The sequence below is a fragment of the Falco punctatus genome, assembly GCF_963210335.1.
Source record: "Falco punctatus genome assembly, chromosome: 4".
In the NCBI taxonomy this organism is placed as follows: Eukaryota; Metazoa; Chordata; class Aves; order Falconiformes; family Falconidae; genus Falco; species Falco punctatus.
In genome coordinates this window covers 92,624,348-92,642,594 of record NC_137583.1, presented here as the reverse complement: position 1 = coordinate 92,642,594, position 18,247 = coordinate 92,624,348, and the positions used below count along the sequence as shown (strand labels likewise).

The window sequence follows — 18,247 nt, the reverse complement described above, 5'->3', positions numbered from 1 at the left end:
CACATATTTGCACTCCGTTCTTCTAACAAAAGACATGATGAGCTTGCGCGCGCACGCACACGCTCATGCTTATTCTATGCTTTTTCGCCTCATCTGGCAGCCGCTTTCCGGTCCAGCAGACACTAACATCTAATGAGTCAAACTTCCCATTTTCAGACTAATCAGTCGGCTGCACTAATTGCAAATGCAAATATGCAAATTTATATTAATTAATTACTCTGCTAATTAGTTCTGCGGTCTTTTTGGGGTAATAAATCATTGTGCAGTGGAAGGGAAACACGTCCTGTCCCGTTTCACTCCACATAAAAATTTAATGTACTCGTTGAAGAAAATATATAAACCCCCCCCCCCGATTCTGATAGCTCTGCTTCTACTGATGAGTCCCCTACAGAAAGGTATGATTGTAAGAAGGCTTTCACATCTCCAGTAAATGCCATCACTAAGGTGCCTGTTAGCAATTTAATTATCACATTATGAGCTCCAGGAAAAGCCAGTTTGCTGTGCTGCAGGCTGTGACTCCGAGCTCCGTAGTTCACACATTTTGCAGCAAATGCTGTTTATACATACATGAAAGATAATCTGGAGGAAAGCAGAAAGTACCTGAACAGACTGCTAAAGCTTGCACTCAAATCCTGGGAAGCTGGATCTGCTAAAACCATCATGACTACACACGCTTTAGTTCCCCAGCCTCACTGGATCACATTTGAATGTGTTGTCAGTAGAAATAAAGAGTAGCTGAAGACGAAACTGCTTGCAGAGCCCTTCTCTGGCCTTGTGTTTTGCTTTGGTTTTGATCTATTTCAACAGGGAACTTCCATCTCCCCGGTCAGTGCCGCTTCTCCCTCACACTCCTCACCTTCCCCGTGCACCCCAGGAACAGGGAGGGTCATTCCACTGCCCCCCTCCCCCAGTGATCTGCCCAGCGTCAGGGAATCCATGGCCTGCATTCCCCATCCCAACATCTGGAAGGTGTGATGAGTTCCCCACACTGTCTTCATGCCCCAGCAACAGTGAGGGTGTGGAGGTCCACCATGTCAGATGGCAAGGGCTTATTCTACCCCTTCTTCCTTTTAGGAAAGGGGAGAAACAGCCCCATAGCATAACAAACCAAATGGTACCTGGCTGTCACCGAGGGTCACCGAGTCCCCTCATCCTACGCAGGAGCTACACCGACTCACAGCAGCACTGTGGTGCAGCATTCATCACAGGCAGTCTAGGAGCCAAAGGCTCCTAAGAGGTTTAGAAAGGCGTTAAGCAGAGGGCATCCTCTAGTCTCACACAAGTTAATGCTAACTAGAAGTGCAGCACCTCGCACAGCTCTCAGAAGGTGTCTTCATCCTCCACTTGCTTACTTTTCACTGCTCTATACCATTGTTTCAAATGTGAAACATTGACAGAGCATTTTCTTGAGTTTCAATGTCATACAGTGGGTTAATCCACCTCATAGACGTAGGCTGAAAATCAGATAAAGATGTTATAAAAGTCAACAGAGCTCTTCTATCTCTGAGATCGGCATCTCTCGTGTAAAGTCTCCCAATTAAAAAAAAAAAAAAAAAAAAAAAGAAAAAAGAGCATGAGCAAATGTTTTGCTTTATGCTTTAAATTATTTGGTTTAAATTGAAACAATAAATGAGGTTCACAGGTAATTAAATTCCAAGAGCCTTTATTATGGTAGGTTTAACCAGAACTTAAGCTGTGTATTTTTCTCGTAGTTTGGAACCTTAGGATAGCTTCTTTCTTATTTATTTTTCTTTCCTATCCAAACACTGGAACAAAATACTGTTGAACTGGTAATACAAAGTCCTGTGACTTAGGTTCTGGGAAACAGAAAATTTAAAAAAGCTAAAACAAGTTAAATTGAGTAGTTTATGGAACAGTCAAAGATAAAATTTATTTTGAAAAATTTGCCACCTTTGCTTGAAATATTAATAAGTACTAATGGCTATGCTATTTAACATCCTACAAATTAAAATATTTGTTTTAAAAAAACCCCACCTCTGTGATCTTTCTAAGTCTGCAGGATACTGGAGTCACATGGGATCCTATATTGTATTGGAGTACAGTCCTCCCCACCTGCTGCAGGTTTTGCCTGATATTTAAAAAAACTTTTTTTTTTTTTTTTAACCCTACAAGTTTTTAGAGACTAATACGCAAAGATTTTGCCCAGACTCCACAGGTAACTCTTTAATAATGAATAGGTATGAGCTGCTAATGGGACTTTTTTCTGGTTGTTTGTAGTGTTTTTTAAAGAGTCACATTTAAATTGTAATTGCACTGGGATGTGAGATATAACTTAAGAAATTTGACAAAATCTCTAGACCCTTTGATGGGTTAGCTTCAATTAGAAAGCTTCCGCAGCACATGCATCTTTTGCAAATTGCAGTAGGCTTCCTCACGGCAGGCACTGTGAACAAAATTCTCTCTTTTTTTCTTTTTCTAAAAAAATTGCATTCATAAAATAGTGAAGAAAGTTTTGCCAATACCTCTTTCTCAAGAATATTGTCTTGATTCAGAATACTTACATATAGTGAGAAAAGAGTGATGCTAATAAAAATTCCATCATGATAGTCTCTGTTTATTCCCTTTCAGTTACTTCTGGCTGATATTTATTCTCCTGTCAGGGCTGTGAAATTAAGACTTTTCTTAACATATAGGGCAGCAAGACCCATTTGGCATCCAAGATGAAACCCAGATGAGTGTTAAGATTGACAGTGTTTTCACCCTTATAATTAGCTATTCACACAAATGGGGTTTTAGTTTGCACTTATGCTTGGAACATGGCACTTCGTACAGAGAGCAGCATTCACATGTTAACATTTTCACTTTTGTTTTTTGTTGGCAAGTAAACCAGTGTACTTGCTATTGACTTCTGTTAGCATTTCACTATATATTATTCACTATTTATTAGTGCCCTATTTAAAAAAGAACCCAATGTGAGCAAAGCGCGAACAAGAACTGCAGCGATGCCTTTCCTTTTGCCTTGCTCTGAAGGAGCAGGTCACCTACCTAGAGTCACTCTGCTGCTTCCAGGTGAATGCTTTCCACATGCACAGGGCTAGGGCACTGCTTTCCAGCACCTTTTTCTTTTTTTTTTTTAAGGGTTAAAGACCCCCCCTCCCTTGCTGAGGGAAGGACTGGTGGCCCCAGTACAACAGAATGCGTACTGCGCCGAGCTAATTTGCAGCCTTGTCCTCAGTTGCACACTGACTCAGTGATGTCTGGAGGAAGGGCGCAGAAGTAGGAAACCTTATGGCAGTACAGCAACTATTGCCAGAAATTCATCAAGGATTGTGATGGGTTCTGAACAAGGTCCTGTTCATTCTAAATCGAGGAAGAAAAGGCTCAGTGATGGAAGAGAAGGCAAAAGGACAGCTGAAATGTTGCTGTTTCACTAGTTCTGAGATGTAACTGATTTGCTCATACACGTTAAAGAGTTTTAAGCAGAGAAAAACAAAAAAAAGCATCCTAAATGGACTGCACTCAATACATACTTAGTCTAGAGAGCTCACTGCCACAAAAAGTGGATTTCAGAAATGTATGTTTGCAAAAAGGAATTGATATGCATATCAGTTACCATAATTAATTACAATAACGTTTTTGGGTCATGCTTCAGGGCTCACAGAATTCAGCAACTGTTAGAGAACGGGCTGAGACTTAACAAGGGTAATATCTTTTTAACCTTCATGTACACACTTTAGGGGTCTTTCTTTGGCGATGGCTATTGCCAGAAAATAATGATGAGATGAAACCGATCTTAGGTCTAAATAAACAGGAAAAATCCTGTGCCCTCAGCTGTGGATTACATCCCCACATGGTCCTTCCTGTTATGGGAATGGATGGCTTTTGGCAGTTGATTTAATCTCTTACCTAATTCTTTATAAGGCTGGAATAAAACAGGGAGAGAAAATAAGGAAAACTTTATCACTCGAGCAAAAGAGGTGGCACAATACACAAGGTCTTTTGCACCAAAGAAATTAATTAATATTGTTCATCTTTTTAGAAACAATTGCATCTACAATGGACAAGAGGACAACTATCAGGCTAGATTAAAATAAAGATTACATATAAAATCACTGGGGGAAAAAAAAGGAGAACAGACTAATGGTGGAGAAAAGGCACAGAGAAGCCCTAAAGGCAAACAATAGAATGAATAAGTATGGTAACTGCAAACCACCTAAGCAAAAATAAAAATAATGATTGGGGAAATAGCAGTAAAATGGGAAAATCATTTGTCTATACTGAAGCTCCACGACTGCAGCTCTTTGCCTCCAGGCACTCCAAGCACAAGGATGCCATCTCACCCAAGTGGTAAGACATCCAGAGAAGCAAACGAGACTGCTGCTCATCTCAGAGGAGCAGAGCGATGCCTCCCTCTGCTCCCACACTGATGCAGCATCACCACCATAGCTCAGAGAGGGCAATTGCATCAGGAACCAGACATGAGGCCAGGCCAGGGGGATATAGCTAAACACAGGGGGATATAGCGAAACACAGCAACAGCAGGAGCCCAGGGCTTGGGTGCCACAGTGGTAGCTGCCCAGGAAGGCAGCAACAAGCATCTCTGATGCAAATCAAGGGGTGAAGCAGGTCAGTGCTTCAGGGACAGGGACTTCCAGGTCATAAAAGTGGAGCTGAACCACCACAGCCCTACCAGAGACTGGCTTAACTTTCTTTTATGTTTTTTCTTGTTTTAGACTTGTTATTCCAAGTCCAAAAGACTTGGAAGCCCTTTGCTCACCTTTGTCGGGGGATATTTTGCTGTACTACGCTGAGGCAGAAACACTGGGCCTGCCACATGACAGGTTAAAATGGAGTTGTGGCTGCAAGGCACCTTGAGACAGTGAAAGATAAACCAAAAATAGAGCATTCTTCCTGTGAGTTACCCCAAAATGTCTGTGTTTTCGATCCCAGCCATTACAAAAGGTTGCAATATTTGGTTGAGAGACTCCCTAACAGTATTTTCACTGAAAATCTATATTTACATTTCAGAAGGTGAACCTTTTCAGCTTTGATGTACAAAGTAGGAAACAGTAGCTCATTACCAGACACTTAGAGGAATGCCTATTTCTCCAGTGGCACTTGGTATCATGGAGGTTTTCCCCAGGAGCAGGCAGCCCCTTGCAAACTCGGCTTCTTGCCCCAGCTGCACATCAGGGCGTGGACCGATGGTCATTCAGAGGCAGGATGGCACCATGCCTGGGAAATCACCTTATGGCCACAGAACAAAAGCCATGAAGAAGAACTGAGCCCCACACCACAGCTCCAATGACCCAGTGTGTCATCTGGGACAGGACAGATTGACATTTAACTGACTAAAGAAATATACATCTTGGGGCAGCCCAGCAGGTTATTCCCATTGGGATTTATTGACCCCGCAAAGGACTGGTTTTGGCTTTCTGAGCAGATAGCCAACAGACTTCAGTAATGATGAAACACACCCAAGAAAATTCTGATTTGTGAGAACAACTTTATCATAAGGAAATTGCCTGGCAAAGGATTTCCAGCCAGGTCTAGTCCTGACCCTGCAAAGACTTACAGTGGAATTAATTTTATCTAACATCACCCACCAAAAAAATTGTCTGCCCTCAGCTAGTTGTCAAACACACAGAGTTAGTGGAAAGGAGTGGAAGGTGACTCACTGCACTTAATTTAGACATCCCAGGAGAAGACGGTGCCTCTTTCCATTCTCTAAAAGCAAGCTGAGACAGTTGGCTTTCACTCAAGGCAGCTACTGAGCAGTAAGCTGGGGGGATGCGAGTCCTTGCACAGCTTCGTGTGTACCTGCAGGGCTGTTACTCATCACCCACCTAAGATGATGCTGAGTGAAATCCGCCGGGACCTGAGCTCAGTGAAAAACTCCTACCACCCTCACTGTCAACCTGTGGTTGCACGTGTCTGCTGGGACAAAATGGCAATAACGATGTTTTGGGTTCTGTAAGACCGATGTTATGGCATGAAATATGTGGCTGAGAGCAAATGTTGCAGCAGCCTAAGATGACAGGAATCTCTTTTCATTCCCTAATCAGAAAAACTCTCAATTAAAATAGAACTGACAGATTGGGAGTAAACTTTTGATGGGATTTTAAGTGTCCTAGTGATCTCAGGTTGGCTTGACCACATTGCTTACAGTGTTTAGGCAGCTCAAAACTAAAGCCTTGAAATGAGTGCCCTAGTACTTAAATAAAGAAAAAAGAAAAGACCTACAGTCAATAAAAATTCCTAAAAAAAAATAAAAATAAATCAACTAGGCTATTTGGGAAGATTCTTACACTTTTAAAACAGTTTGCCTTGGGAGAAAAGCTTTTTTGTTGTTGTTGTTAACTAATTACAAATTTTTAGTTCCTCTTTTAATTTTTCTTTTGAATTACCTTCTAATGTAAAAAGCGGAGAACAAAATGGTTTTGTATATAATTCTTTAACATTGACTACCTAGCTTACTTAGTGAAAAACTGAATTAAACTGCTGGCTTTCAGTTAAATGTTTTTTTCATCAGTTAATTTCTTTTATTGTATTTTAATTATTTTTCTTTCTCAGTTTTCGACTTATCCAGGATCAAATCTTAGCTTTGAGCAGTAACATGATAGGAACTATGAAGGTTAAGTTTGTAGTTGATTCTTAAATCCTTTTTCCTATATAAAGCATATAAATTGACACCTTCCTTTTCTGCAAGAACTGCCACCATCTCATATTTGACTACAGCTTTATATAACCAGAGGTTAAATGAAGCATTAATGTACAAAATGCCATTTGGCCAAGGCAAAGCTTTCTTGACCATATACTTATAGGATTCAATTTAAACATCTAATTTCCTTGAAAATTAATTATTCATTTTCTCTGGAATAGAAAAGACAGCACAGGCAGGTCTAGATTAATTTTATCAGACTGTGGGCTAACTGTGCTGTAAATTGAGAAATGGCTAGGTCAGTCTGGAGAGGAACAGAAAAATATTTACGCTGTGCTGCATTACCAAGAGGAAATTTGTGTGCTCCATAGACAAGTGTCACTGAACTTTCTTTTTTCTGCTCTGCTCTCAGTCTATCCTCTTCTAGCTCACACCACCGTTGCCCCAGACAAATAATAATCAGTAGCATCACTTTTGCCTATATCTATCATGGGTAAGAGATTTCAGAAGGCAATCATCTCAGCTGGAGAAAACATCAAAGTGGAAAATGTATTTGTACCTAGGAAACGTTATGTTTGTGCTTGAGACCTGGACACATCAGGCTCTTGCGTGCTTCTCTAGCCACCTGAGCACCCTTTTTTCCTAATCGCTTGCAGATATAAATTGGGCTCTCTGAGCATGGTAGCGGTGTACATGGAATTCACAGCAATATTCACAGCTTCCACCTCTGGGAACTTGTCCCTTATGGTTTCAGTCAGGAACAGATGTTTTAAGTACATAGATTGAATAGAAGTTTCATTATTTTCCTTTGAGGATGAAAAATTAAAATCAGTTTGCTCCACGACCTTCTCACCACTTAAAAGTTAAAACTAGGTTGATGGGCAGGGCACATGTACACGTGTGTTAGATCCAGAGACCGAAAGTTGCTGAGCTCTCAGTGTATTTCCCACTGTACGTCTGACTCACCATGGGAACTTGAGCGATAGCCCCTCCGTCTATGAAACACTGATACAAACTCACTGAACCAGCAGGCGCTGAAGCTTAATTTCAGTATGTACAGTGCTGTGAGAACTCTATTTGCCATGTGCTGCAAGAAGCAAAAAGTAACTTTCACAGTACCAAAAGTAAAAAAGGAAGTGCAGTGGATTTTTCTTGCACATTTCTGATAAGTCCTTGGTGATTTGAGTATCTTTTCCAGCCACTGGTAGGATGTCACTATTTTAATAGTGGCACACACACACAAAAAAGTCCCAAGTTTTTATTCCTCAATGCTACTTTTGTGCATAAACAGTTATTAACTTTGCATCAACGTCTCCATGGATTAAACAGTCCCTAAGTACACATTGACAGCACAGATTGTTATGGTTATGGACCCTTAACATTTAAAATGGGAGGGGAGGGAGGTTGTGTGTGTGTGTATTCATCTCCTTACTCCCTCTCTTTCACAAACTATAAGGTTTAATAGCGATTAACACTAGACCACAGCACTTCTAAATTAACGATAGCCCTGCCAATTCTAATTGGTATTCTAATTAGTCTGACAATTCCACTAATTAAGAACATTAAACTTTTTAACAAAGGCTATCTTTTTTGTGTTGTCTTTGGCAAAATGGAATTGAGGGTATAAGGGGGCCTGAACTGCTACTTCAGAGAATTGCTGATGATTAAAGAAGAAGAAAAAAAAAGATCTGAGGAGCATGTAGAAACATTACTATATGGTAGTTAAATAACAAGAATCAGCTATCTGAATTACAGGATACAGTAAATGACAGAGAAATGGATTAATGAAGTGAAACCTGCAAATCCAGAATTCATGACTGAAAGAGGTTTGCCTTTTGGAAATACTGATTTCGCCCAGGTGCTATACGGATTTCGGTACAGTAGGCAAACTGAGGCATTCCTTTGTTTAGAGAAAGCTCACAGTTCTAAATTAACTTTCCTTCAGATGTGAAACAAAAGCAAAGAAAAAAAAAAGTGTTCCACAATGCAAAATTTTCAGTAAATATTTTCTTCATATCAATTGAAATGTCTCATTTTGAAAAAAAAAAACCAACAACGAACAAACCTGCTCTGGTTTTGATATTATGTATAATATGTTATTTTGAAAAGAAGTATCCTTCTGAATCCCTTTGAAATGAATTCAAGACCTTACTTTTCCTAAACGTCTTATTCTCAGGATGAAATTTCATTTTATTGCACTTAATACCCAAAGTTTTATGCTGAAAAGCATACAGAGTCTTCTGAAAGAAAATGTTCCATTTTCTGCCACTTTATGTTACAAAATCAAACTGCAATATCTTGTTCATAATTCAGATTTCTGTTTCCACGGGAGTCAGAGCATTTGTACAGTCTTTGCACAAAAACTCATTGATGTTAGTTGGTGCTGCAAGAAGCAAATGAATAACAGACTGAATGGAAAGCAACGAAAAGCACTATTTACTCCAAACCCCACCAACCTGAACCTCACAGATTTTACTCTTCTAACACCCAGCTTTCAAGGCATAGTGCAGGAGCTCTGAATTCCTTAGGATTTCACCGCATGTATTTCCTCCATCACTTCACCAAACCGTTATTGCACTGCCTGTTCAAGGGCTTAGAGGTACGGGGAGAGACGGCTATTCCAGTCACCATCTGCTGGTGACAGCAAATGTTCTCCACACGGCTGTCTTCAAAATTCACAGCAAAGTACCCTTTCGAGATAAATTTTACCTAGATGGCTTTCCACAGCAAGATGCCTTACAGGTCCAAATGCAGGATGCAGAAGCCAACATGCCTCTCTAGGCGGAAAGTGCACTTCAGATTTCAACCCAAACCATGCATAAAACTCCTAAACAGAAGCATGAGGCCCTGAACATATTACAGTATGCTCTTCAGAGTGCATGTCTTTGAATACTTTGCAAAAGCGTATGGTTTTGCTCTCCTGGCTCACACCGCAGTAATAATCAATCAAACTGCAGTATTTCTCCAAAAATAGCAATTGAATTAAAGATGATCACAGAGAAACCAAAATAAGGCCAGATACATACTGGCCGACACATGAACAATACCACGGAAGGGGGTGGGTGGGGGTGGGGGTGGAATGGAAAAAAGGATAAAAACGTGTGCATATTCAGTACTGTTTCTGCTGACCAGTGAAATCTATGCCCAGTATGACATTTACCCAGTACTTCAAGAGCTGAAAGAGTCAGGCCCCTAGTAAGACCATGCAAGCCAGGTAGACAGTCAACTTACACAGCAACTAGCACAACAGAAGGAAAATGCAAGCAGGATTCTGGCTTAGCAAGCCATGCTCCCTTCTTAGGAAAGGGAAATTGGCCAGAAAAGAAGGCTTTTTGCCAAACTTCCAGGTGCATTCTGGCCATGGCTGCTTTAAACTATTTGGGGATTCAAACCAGTCCTCAGCCAGCCCAAAGACTGAAATGAAAACTCCGGGCTGCCAAAAGATACTACTCGCTTTCCTTTCACACGCTGCAAGGTGAGACCGCTCTGCAGAGTGGTTACCTCCAAAAACAACACTGACAACTCAAGGCTGTGGCGTGAAGCACTGATTTTCACCATGCCTGGTGGCTGAGGAAGCTGGCAAGCTGTAGGGCTTACACAACTCCTTAGAGACTATGCAGACATAAGAGATGGAAAGGGATGGAAATCACTGAAATTACTGTTTACTTCAGCTTGTACTTAAATACCTGATAACCTCACCTCTCTTTATGGCAGATCATAACTTCATGTTGATTTTGGCAAATTTTATTGACTGTTAGATGATGTTCCTTCTGAGGGGATGTCCACAGATCTTACCAAAAATATCTATGCGGCTGTAAGCAAAATCTTCTCTTGAGACCTACTTCTTTCAATTGTATTTTTGAATAGACACGAAGCATCATTATATTCTTTATCTTCTCCTCTTTACTCTATTCTAGGAAAGTCATGAGGCTTACAATGGCAATATAAGAAATTTACAGCTTACATCAACATGTCCACTTGCCCAGGGAAGTTGGTGAAAAACACATTAAAATGGGGTTTCATAAAGATGAGAAGTATCAGTTACTCTAAAAGTAGCTCTGCAGTTAGAAGTAATAGAGTTGTTCATTCATCACTGAAATTTTTTTCTTTAAACATCAATTTTCCAAAATGATTTTGGAAAAAGATCATTACATCCCAATCTGAATTCAGCACTACTTTACAGCTAAGCCGAAATTGGCTGTGCCTTTCACTTTCTCAGAAGCTTGGGGACTGAATCCAGAAAACAGTTTTATAAAACCCTGTTCTATTTGCGGTCAAATTCTCCCACTGAACCTCCAGTACTGTCAGGGGAAAATTGATCCTGTGGGTAAAACACCCTGAAGGATCCAGCCTGCACTCTCAGCTGTGACAAACTTTCTGTGCCTTGAGGTAAAATGGGATGGCCAAAATTTTCCACAGTATATTACTGTCCATCTCCCACTGCCTTTGAATCAGTGAGGATACATATAGTTTTGTGTAATGGGAAAGAGCAGAAAGACTAGAGGATCCAGGGACTACACATCATCTAATCTGCTTCCAAAAAGATTTCTGGAGTGTTTATCAAATAGACATTGGGTTCTTGATTACTCTTCATGTTTTTACTGAGCATATTAAATCAGTGGAACAAGTTCAGGATCTCTGCCATTAAGGTCCTGGCGCCTCCCTTTTCCTCCTGGAAAGTAGCACTTCCTTGCTTCATAGGTGTGTTATAAAGATAAATACTGAATGCTTAGGTTGGTTTGGTTTGGTTTATTTTAACCCAAAGTTACCTTTCTTTTTGCTAAGGAAAGATCTCCAGTAAGGTTTTGAAGTACACGCATTATCACGTGTTGCAGATGCTGGCTGGCAATCGCAGATGCTAGGAGGAGTCAAAAGTGTAACACAAATTTGAGAAATGTAAGGGAGGCTGTAGCTAATTAACAGCTTGGGATGTCTGATTGCAGAGTTTTCCTGGTTTTTTGAACAGAAAATGTACTTATCTTCACCAGACCCCTATCTTGGGAGGAGCCCTGTCCAAGGAGGGTTATAAATTCAGATAATAGAAGGCAAACCAACAGGAGCAGATATTCCCGTTACAGTAAGTCTGAGTCATCCTGCCCCACACTTAATATTATTTCATAAAAACAGTCATTTCAGCTGAGCTGTGCTGTTAAGAAACTACCTGCATACTTGTACATAAAGAGAGAGAACAGAGGTTTCATAGGCAACTGTAGCTGTGGCATTTCCTCCTGTCAGCCACTCAACTTCTCATCTTTAATAATGTGCTTTCAAAATGGGTTTAGAAGAATTGTTATTTTTAAGGTCTTTGTTTTGGGTTGGTTTTTTTTTTTCCTAAGGTGTTCAGGTATTATTTCAGCATGCTGCTAAAATTTGCCTGAGGAGTGCACGCCAGAGAAAGGAACTGATTATTCTTAGTTAGGAGCTTACAGCTCACCTGAACCTAGATAAAATTTCATGGGGGTAAAGAAAAGTCATTTCTTTAGCCTGCGGGCTTTCTCCCTGCTGAGTTTCAAAGGTCTGCTGCAAATAATGGAAATGTCAGAGTTTCTCATAAACTTTGCAAGGATCTTTTTCAAAGTTCCCCTTAAAAAACATCCTGTATTTTTCCTGGGAGGGAACTGTCCACTAGAAGTTGGTGTTACCCTTCGGGTTTATTTTGCACTTCCGTCAAGTCAGTGTTAATTCAACTTCTCTGTTTCCTTGCATCTCACGTTTAATTTAGGGCATGCTGTGTAGTCCTGAGTAAACTGCTCATCTCAGCACATGCTTTTTCTAAGGCTGTTCTGCTCTCCTGAGTTGGTGGTGGCACCCAGAGCTCCCACCACTTCCCAGAGGGGCTTTGCCCCAGTGCCACCTTGCTGCTTAGGGCTCTGCACGTTGTCCCTCCTGGCATACCAGGTAACCCTCTCACAGCGAGAAGGCTGTGGGAAGGGAGGAAAAGTATCGGGAACATCCACACAGGTGATCCAAGGAGAATATCCCATCAGGCGCCTCTTGCTGGGGAAATTTTCAGGGAGGAAAGCAGCCTATCATCCTCCAAGATTTTGCACGGGAGTGCCCCAGCTTTATGGAAGAAAAGGCACGCACCACAGCCCTGGGGTCTGCTTGGGGAAGGGGAAGCAGTGCAGGGTGCTTCTGGGGTCATGCACACCCATGCTACCTCTTCTAGAAGGGACTGGCTGCAAGGTCCATCCCAAAAAACACACTTTCAGGGGGAAAGAGACATTCTCAAAATGGAAACACGGAGGAAGCGTGCTTGTGAATCACTGTAGGCACCGGCAGAAGAAAGAGAGGAGAAAAACAGCATCACTAACTAGCTGTTTGACAGAGATTGCCATTAAAGAGTAGATGCCGATCGGCAGCATCAGGGTGTGCGCTACAGCCAAGTGTCCCTGCTGCAGCCTCTCAAGGCTGCCAAACTTACAGATCGCAGGACATCCTCAAGGCAGGGTAGCAGAGAGTGCAATAACCACAGTCACCAAGTATGGATGAAAAAATTAAGAACAGTTTCTCAGATGTAGCATAGGGTTGCTTCACACCACAAAGCAATAGGAATGATCTTAACCCCCTGCATTTTCAAGAAGCAACACAGCTACGTGACTGGTCTGACTAGAGCATTTTCCCCTGGGAAGAAGTACATTCGATCCCATATTGCTGCAAGGTACATATCACCTTTCAATCTGGAAATAAAAATTTCAGGCTATACTGTACCATTACTGTTCTAGGCGGAACACATTTTTTTAATTCAATTTTTTTTTTTTTCCATTTTAAGATTTTTTGGTCCCACCCTCTCTCAATTCATTTACATTAGAATAAGCCAGGAGCAGCTCAAAATTAATAGGATTATGCCAAATGTATGTAATATCTAAATCAGACCCATTCTAGTTGTGTCTTTCAGAAATTTTAGAGCAATTTCTGGTCACAAACTAATTTTTGGTTAACCATAAGCAATTAGTATCAGAGACCATTTTCAGATTCTAAATTCATGTTTTACTCAAGCGACTCCCACTAAAATAGAGTAAATTACCCCTTCACAGCTCTTTCATATTTGTCCCTATCAGCCTATTCAAGACATAAAACCAAGGATGTCCGATTAGAACAAGATGTACATCTTCATTACAGGGGGCTTAGATAGTGCAAAGCACATTTATAATATTTTGTGACATTAGCAGATGGGTTAAAATCACATTTTCAGACTGAACCAAATCCTCTTGAGCTAATGTAGGTTATTTCTCTGAAGCTGAGGGTCCCCATTAGTGTTTTCTTTAATCTCTTCTGGGAGAAGGACATATCCCTGAACATCATCTTAGCACTGGTGGGAGACGGCTTAGCCAACTTGATGGGAACAGTGAGTTTCCTCACAAAACCGGCTGTAGTCTTTGGCAGCGTGCTGGGGATGCAGAGAGGCAGAAAAGGGCCCCCGGACAGGGACGCACATCATTTCAGTCCCACAGCATGCTAGCTGCACATAGGATAGGCAGCTGGCATGCAACATGTACATCGCAAATCGCTCTGGTTCCTCCTCCAGCAGCTGCTTCTACAGGGTAGGGACAGAGTCCTGTTTTCATCAGAGGGTCCCAGTCCTGACCAGTCTGACACTCACTGGGGCTGGCAGACCAGAGTCCCTGCCTATGACACCACCTCTATTACCCTACTTTCATTTAAAAAAAAAAAAAAACAAAACCACAAAAAAACCCCAAAACAAAACAAAAACAACCAACAAAAAACCCAAACAAAATTATTTTTTAAAAACCCACACAAAACCCTCAAAGAGGTATTCCTACCTCCTCCTGACCTCTGAACTCAACAGGACACTGGAGATAGGGGCCACAGTTTTTCATACTGTCACCCACGTACTTGCCCCTCGTGGTCTGGCTTTGCAGGTTCGGATGCACTACACACACATCCCCCAGTCTCACTCCCAGGGCAACAGGGGTCCCTGCCGATGGCAATGGAGGGTCCAACCCTGCTGCAGGCATGCAGCCAGGTTCTGGCACAGGCATCAAATGCTGAAGCCTGCCCATGGCAGGGTCGGAGCGGGTGTTTCTAGTCCTGCCCAAGTGCCTGGGCTGTGCATACAGGTGCTGGGGCAGGACGGTAAACTCATGGCCAGGTTGTGAGCAAGGAAGAGGGAGTTTGGCACTGCAGGATTGTCACCGCGACTTTACACTCATGAGGAGCAGAGTTACTGTGACATTCAATGTCTACATTGGAAAGATGAGCAAACAAAAAAGGATTTAGCTAACTCTCCCTTCTGAAGAGTCCCTTGCTGCCCACAAGGTCCCATTGCAACCAGTGCAAGACCCAGAGTACCACACACCGAACTGTTCCTGAGCAAACATTAGAGTTCTGTAATTCTGATGCGATTCTCCTGTTTCAGTGAAACTAGGAGATATGGGCCAGTTGGGAGGAGATGATGGAAAAAAAAAAAAAAAAAAGAAGGAAAAAAAAATAAATAAAAAAGAAAGGAGTAGAGACATTCCCCGGGGTTCCGGTGATAGCATATTGAAGTTACTGGAAGGACTCCCATTGATTGCGGCATAGTTTGGGTCAGTCCCCCTGATGCACCATGGAGATTCTGCAGTCCTTTGAACTCAGTACTATTTCAGCGAATCTATTAATGTTTGACTGTGTTAAATGTATTATTACAATATCACATTTGAAATAGAGTCACTTATAATTCAAGACTATACAGCCTGGGCACAGGAAAAAAAAAATTGTGGTATGTGTTCAGTAACATATTTGGTGCTGTGCAACCATTCTATAGAGTGCATTTAACTGTGTTTTGTGTATTATTCTTAACATGCATTCACAGTAGACAGCAAAGCAGCAGTTATGGGGTATGCTGTGAATGCATATTAACAGCAGTACACATTTGCATATCATGGATCCATAATACAAAATGCGTAGTAAAATCCTTATGAAAAGTTATTATGCATGCACAGTAGAGGCTTTTTAAACCTTGATATCTCAGCTATTTTGTTTCTCCACTATTTATTTGAAAATATTAAAAAGGTCAAATGATGGATTAAGAATCTGCAAAAATGTAATGATACAACTACAGAGGGAATCCTTCAACACAAACTAATTCATTTATTTTGTTTTTAGTAGCAGTATAAAAGCCACTCAAAAATGGATTTCAGAATAATATTTGAGTAGTTAAAAAAAAACCCTACCTACTTCAGCAATAAAAAAGGACAGAGAAAATATTTTTATAAAAGTGTATTTTGGAGCCTGGGTGATATAACTGGAAATTTTGATGGTCCTTCCCGTAACACAAAGCCACTACAATGTCGACCTTTCCTTCAATTTCTCGTAGTATTTTTAGTATGCATTGAAACAGGGTTTGGTTTCTCAGGACTTTGCATATTTAGATTATCGTGCATTGTATAATACTCTGAATATGCAAAATCCTTGAAAAGGTTGACAACCCTTAGGACCTTCCACAATATAAATCTTAATACATAAATTCCTATTGAGAATAACGGGATTCTACCCTCTTCTCTGTTACACACATTGTAGTATTTGGGATAAAATGAAATGAATGTTAGGAATAGTACAGCTCTTGCCCCTTTTGAACAGTTGCCACTTAAGTTTTAACACCTTTGTCGCTTCAAATACATTTGCCTAAAAAATAAAATAAAATAAAAAAAGAGACCTGAGCTCTGTGAAGAATGAACAACCCAGTGTCTCACTTTTGTAAAAAAAAATGCAGAGTTTGGGGTGAGGTCTTTTTTTCTTTTTTCTTTTTTTTTTTACTGAAAAGCTCTAAAATCATGAGCACGTACGTGTACATAACACGCTTTCCACACACACACGTTGTTCTGCTGCTGCCTTATTTTTTGTTCCCCTCTCTAATAAAAAAATGCCCAAACAGATTTAAATGAAACTTTGTGAAAACAAAATAATTGGATCGGGGCTGGGAACATTAATGCCAAGCTTGGGCCCAACGTGAATTAAAGCAGATGAGTTATAAACCCTTCAAAAACAGGATTTATAATGGAAACACTGACACGGACCCATAAACAATAGCAGCTCTTCCAGGGATTATTTTAATACTAAAAGCATACTCAGTCGCTCACTTTTTTTAAAATAGAGATTACTTAGTCACTAAAAAGCGGTGATACGCGGTTATAATGAAAGCAAACTTTAAAAAAAAAAATGCTTCTAAGATGACACATCGTTCCCCCTGTAACTCTCTTGATATCGCTTATATGTGACATGCCACTCCTTAAATAAAAAAAACAAACACAAGCCCCAAACACACCAAGGTGGAGTTTGCCATAAGCTCCATGGCAAGGCTGAGCTGAGAGGCTTTGTCAGCTTCATTTAACAGTTTCTTGCCTGTCGAAAGAGACAAAAGGGTTAAGGGAGGAAGAGCAGGGAGTACAGGAGAGGCAGCTGACAGGAGAAACAAGGGCACCAAGGAGAAAGCAGCAGCCAGGGAGGCAAATGGAAGAGCAGGGGGAGATTTTTAGGAGGAGGAAGAGCGTGCTTCCAAAGGAAGGAACTCAGTTTTTAAAGACATTTCGGGGAAGCGTTTGCAAAAAGGCCAGGCAGGCAGACAAAATTTGGCAAGGGGGCAAACCCTGCGAGCCCCCCCCAGTTACACCAGCAAGCGTCTTGCCCTGCCAGGAGCAGGTGCCCCCCAGTCACAGAGCACAGCAGCGGGGCAAAACGGGGACCCACGAGCCCTGCCACACACTGCCGGAAAAAGGCATCGTTTGTACTTTGTACGTCCAGTTTCCCACAAATGGCTCTTTATGCCTCTCTTCTTTCGGGAAGGTCAAAAACCACCCAGGGATGCAAGGGGAGGATTTCTTACAGCCGGCAGAAGGTTTGCTCCTGTTATCCTGTGCTCTGGGGCAACACGCTGCACTCAGAAAAAAACAACCCCGAACCCCAAAAATAGCCCCCAGCAGCTTCACACGAAAACTACTTTTTGTGACTGTGCTATGTGTTAGAGCACGGCATTACTTCCCCATTCCTGCCTTCCCTTCCTTGCTTTTATTTTATTTTTTTTTCCTGGGTACCAGGCGCACCAGAGGGACTCAGATCAATACAAGACAGCACTTTTAGTATAAACAATACCGTATTAACAACCACAGGGCAGCCGTACCTGTAGGCAGGGATAGCACCAAATGTTGGCACATCTATCCGTGCAGCTAGACTGCTAAAAAGAAGCAGCTCCAGTGGAAATGCACCTACTGTATGTGAAATGCTGGTGCAGATTTTTTTTTTTTCTTTTTTTTTTTTTTTTTTTTTCTATCAGTCTAACCTTCTGTGTTGATACATGAATGCTGGTACCCACTTACAGGGATGCCAGATGATCAGTGCAGAATGAAGGTCCCAGGAGAAAGGCTCACGTGGTTTTCTCTGCCCCGTGACGTCACTAGCAGATGGCATGGGTACCAGCTCTGGCAGTTGGCATCAATGTCACTTTTTAGAGATCAATGAGATAGTGCAGATATACACAGATCTAGACTCCAGGAGACGATGCGACATTCAGACTGAAAAGATTTGGAAGGCAAAAAATGAAAACTGATTGTTGAATGAAATAAAAAGATAAGGTAATACAAATAAAGATATATTTCAGTTGGTGCTGGGTGTGCATGCAAGTGTTTA

General features: G+C 41.3%; 1 protein-coding gene across 9 annotated transcripts in view; it reads left to right on the top strand.

The window, feature by feature from the left end:
• Positions 1 to 18,247, top strand: part of NEUROD6 (neuronal differentiation 6) — a 61,455-nt gene that overhangs the window by 6,213 nt on the left and 36,995 nt on the right. Inside the window, exon 5 of one of the 9 annotated variants that reach the window (XM_080383355.1) lies at positions 11,611 to 11,699. The exons of 7 other annotated variants lie outside the window; for them this stretch is intronic. The gene's annotated coding sequence lies outside the window, so the exon portion shown is untranslated. One more of the 9 variants, XM_080383357.1, reaches the window with a different exon arrangement.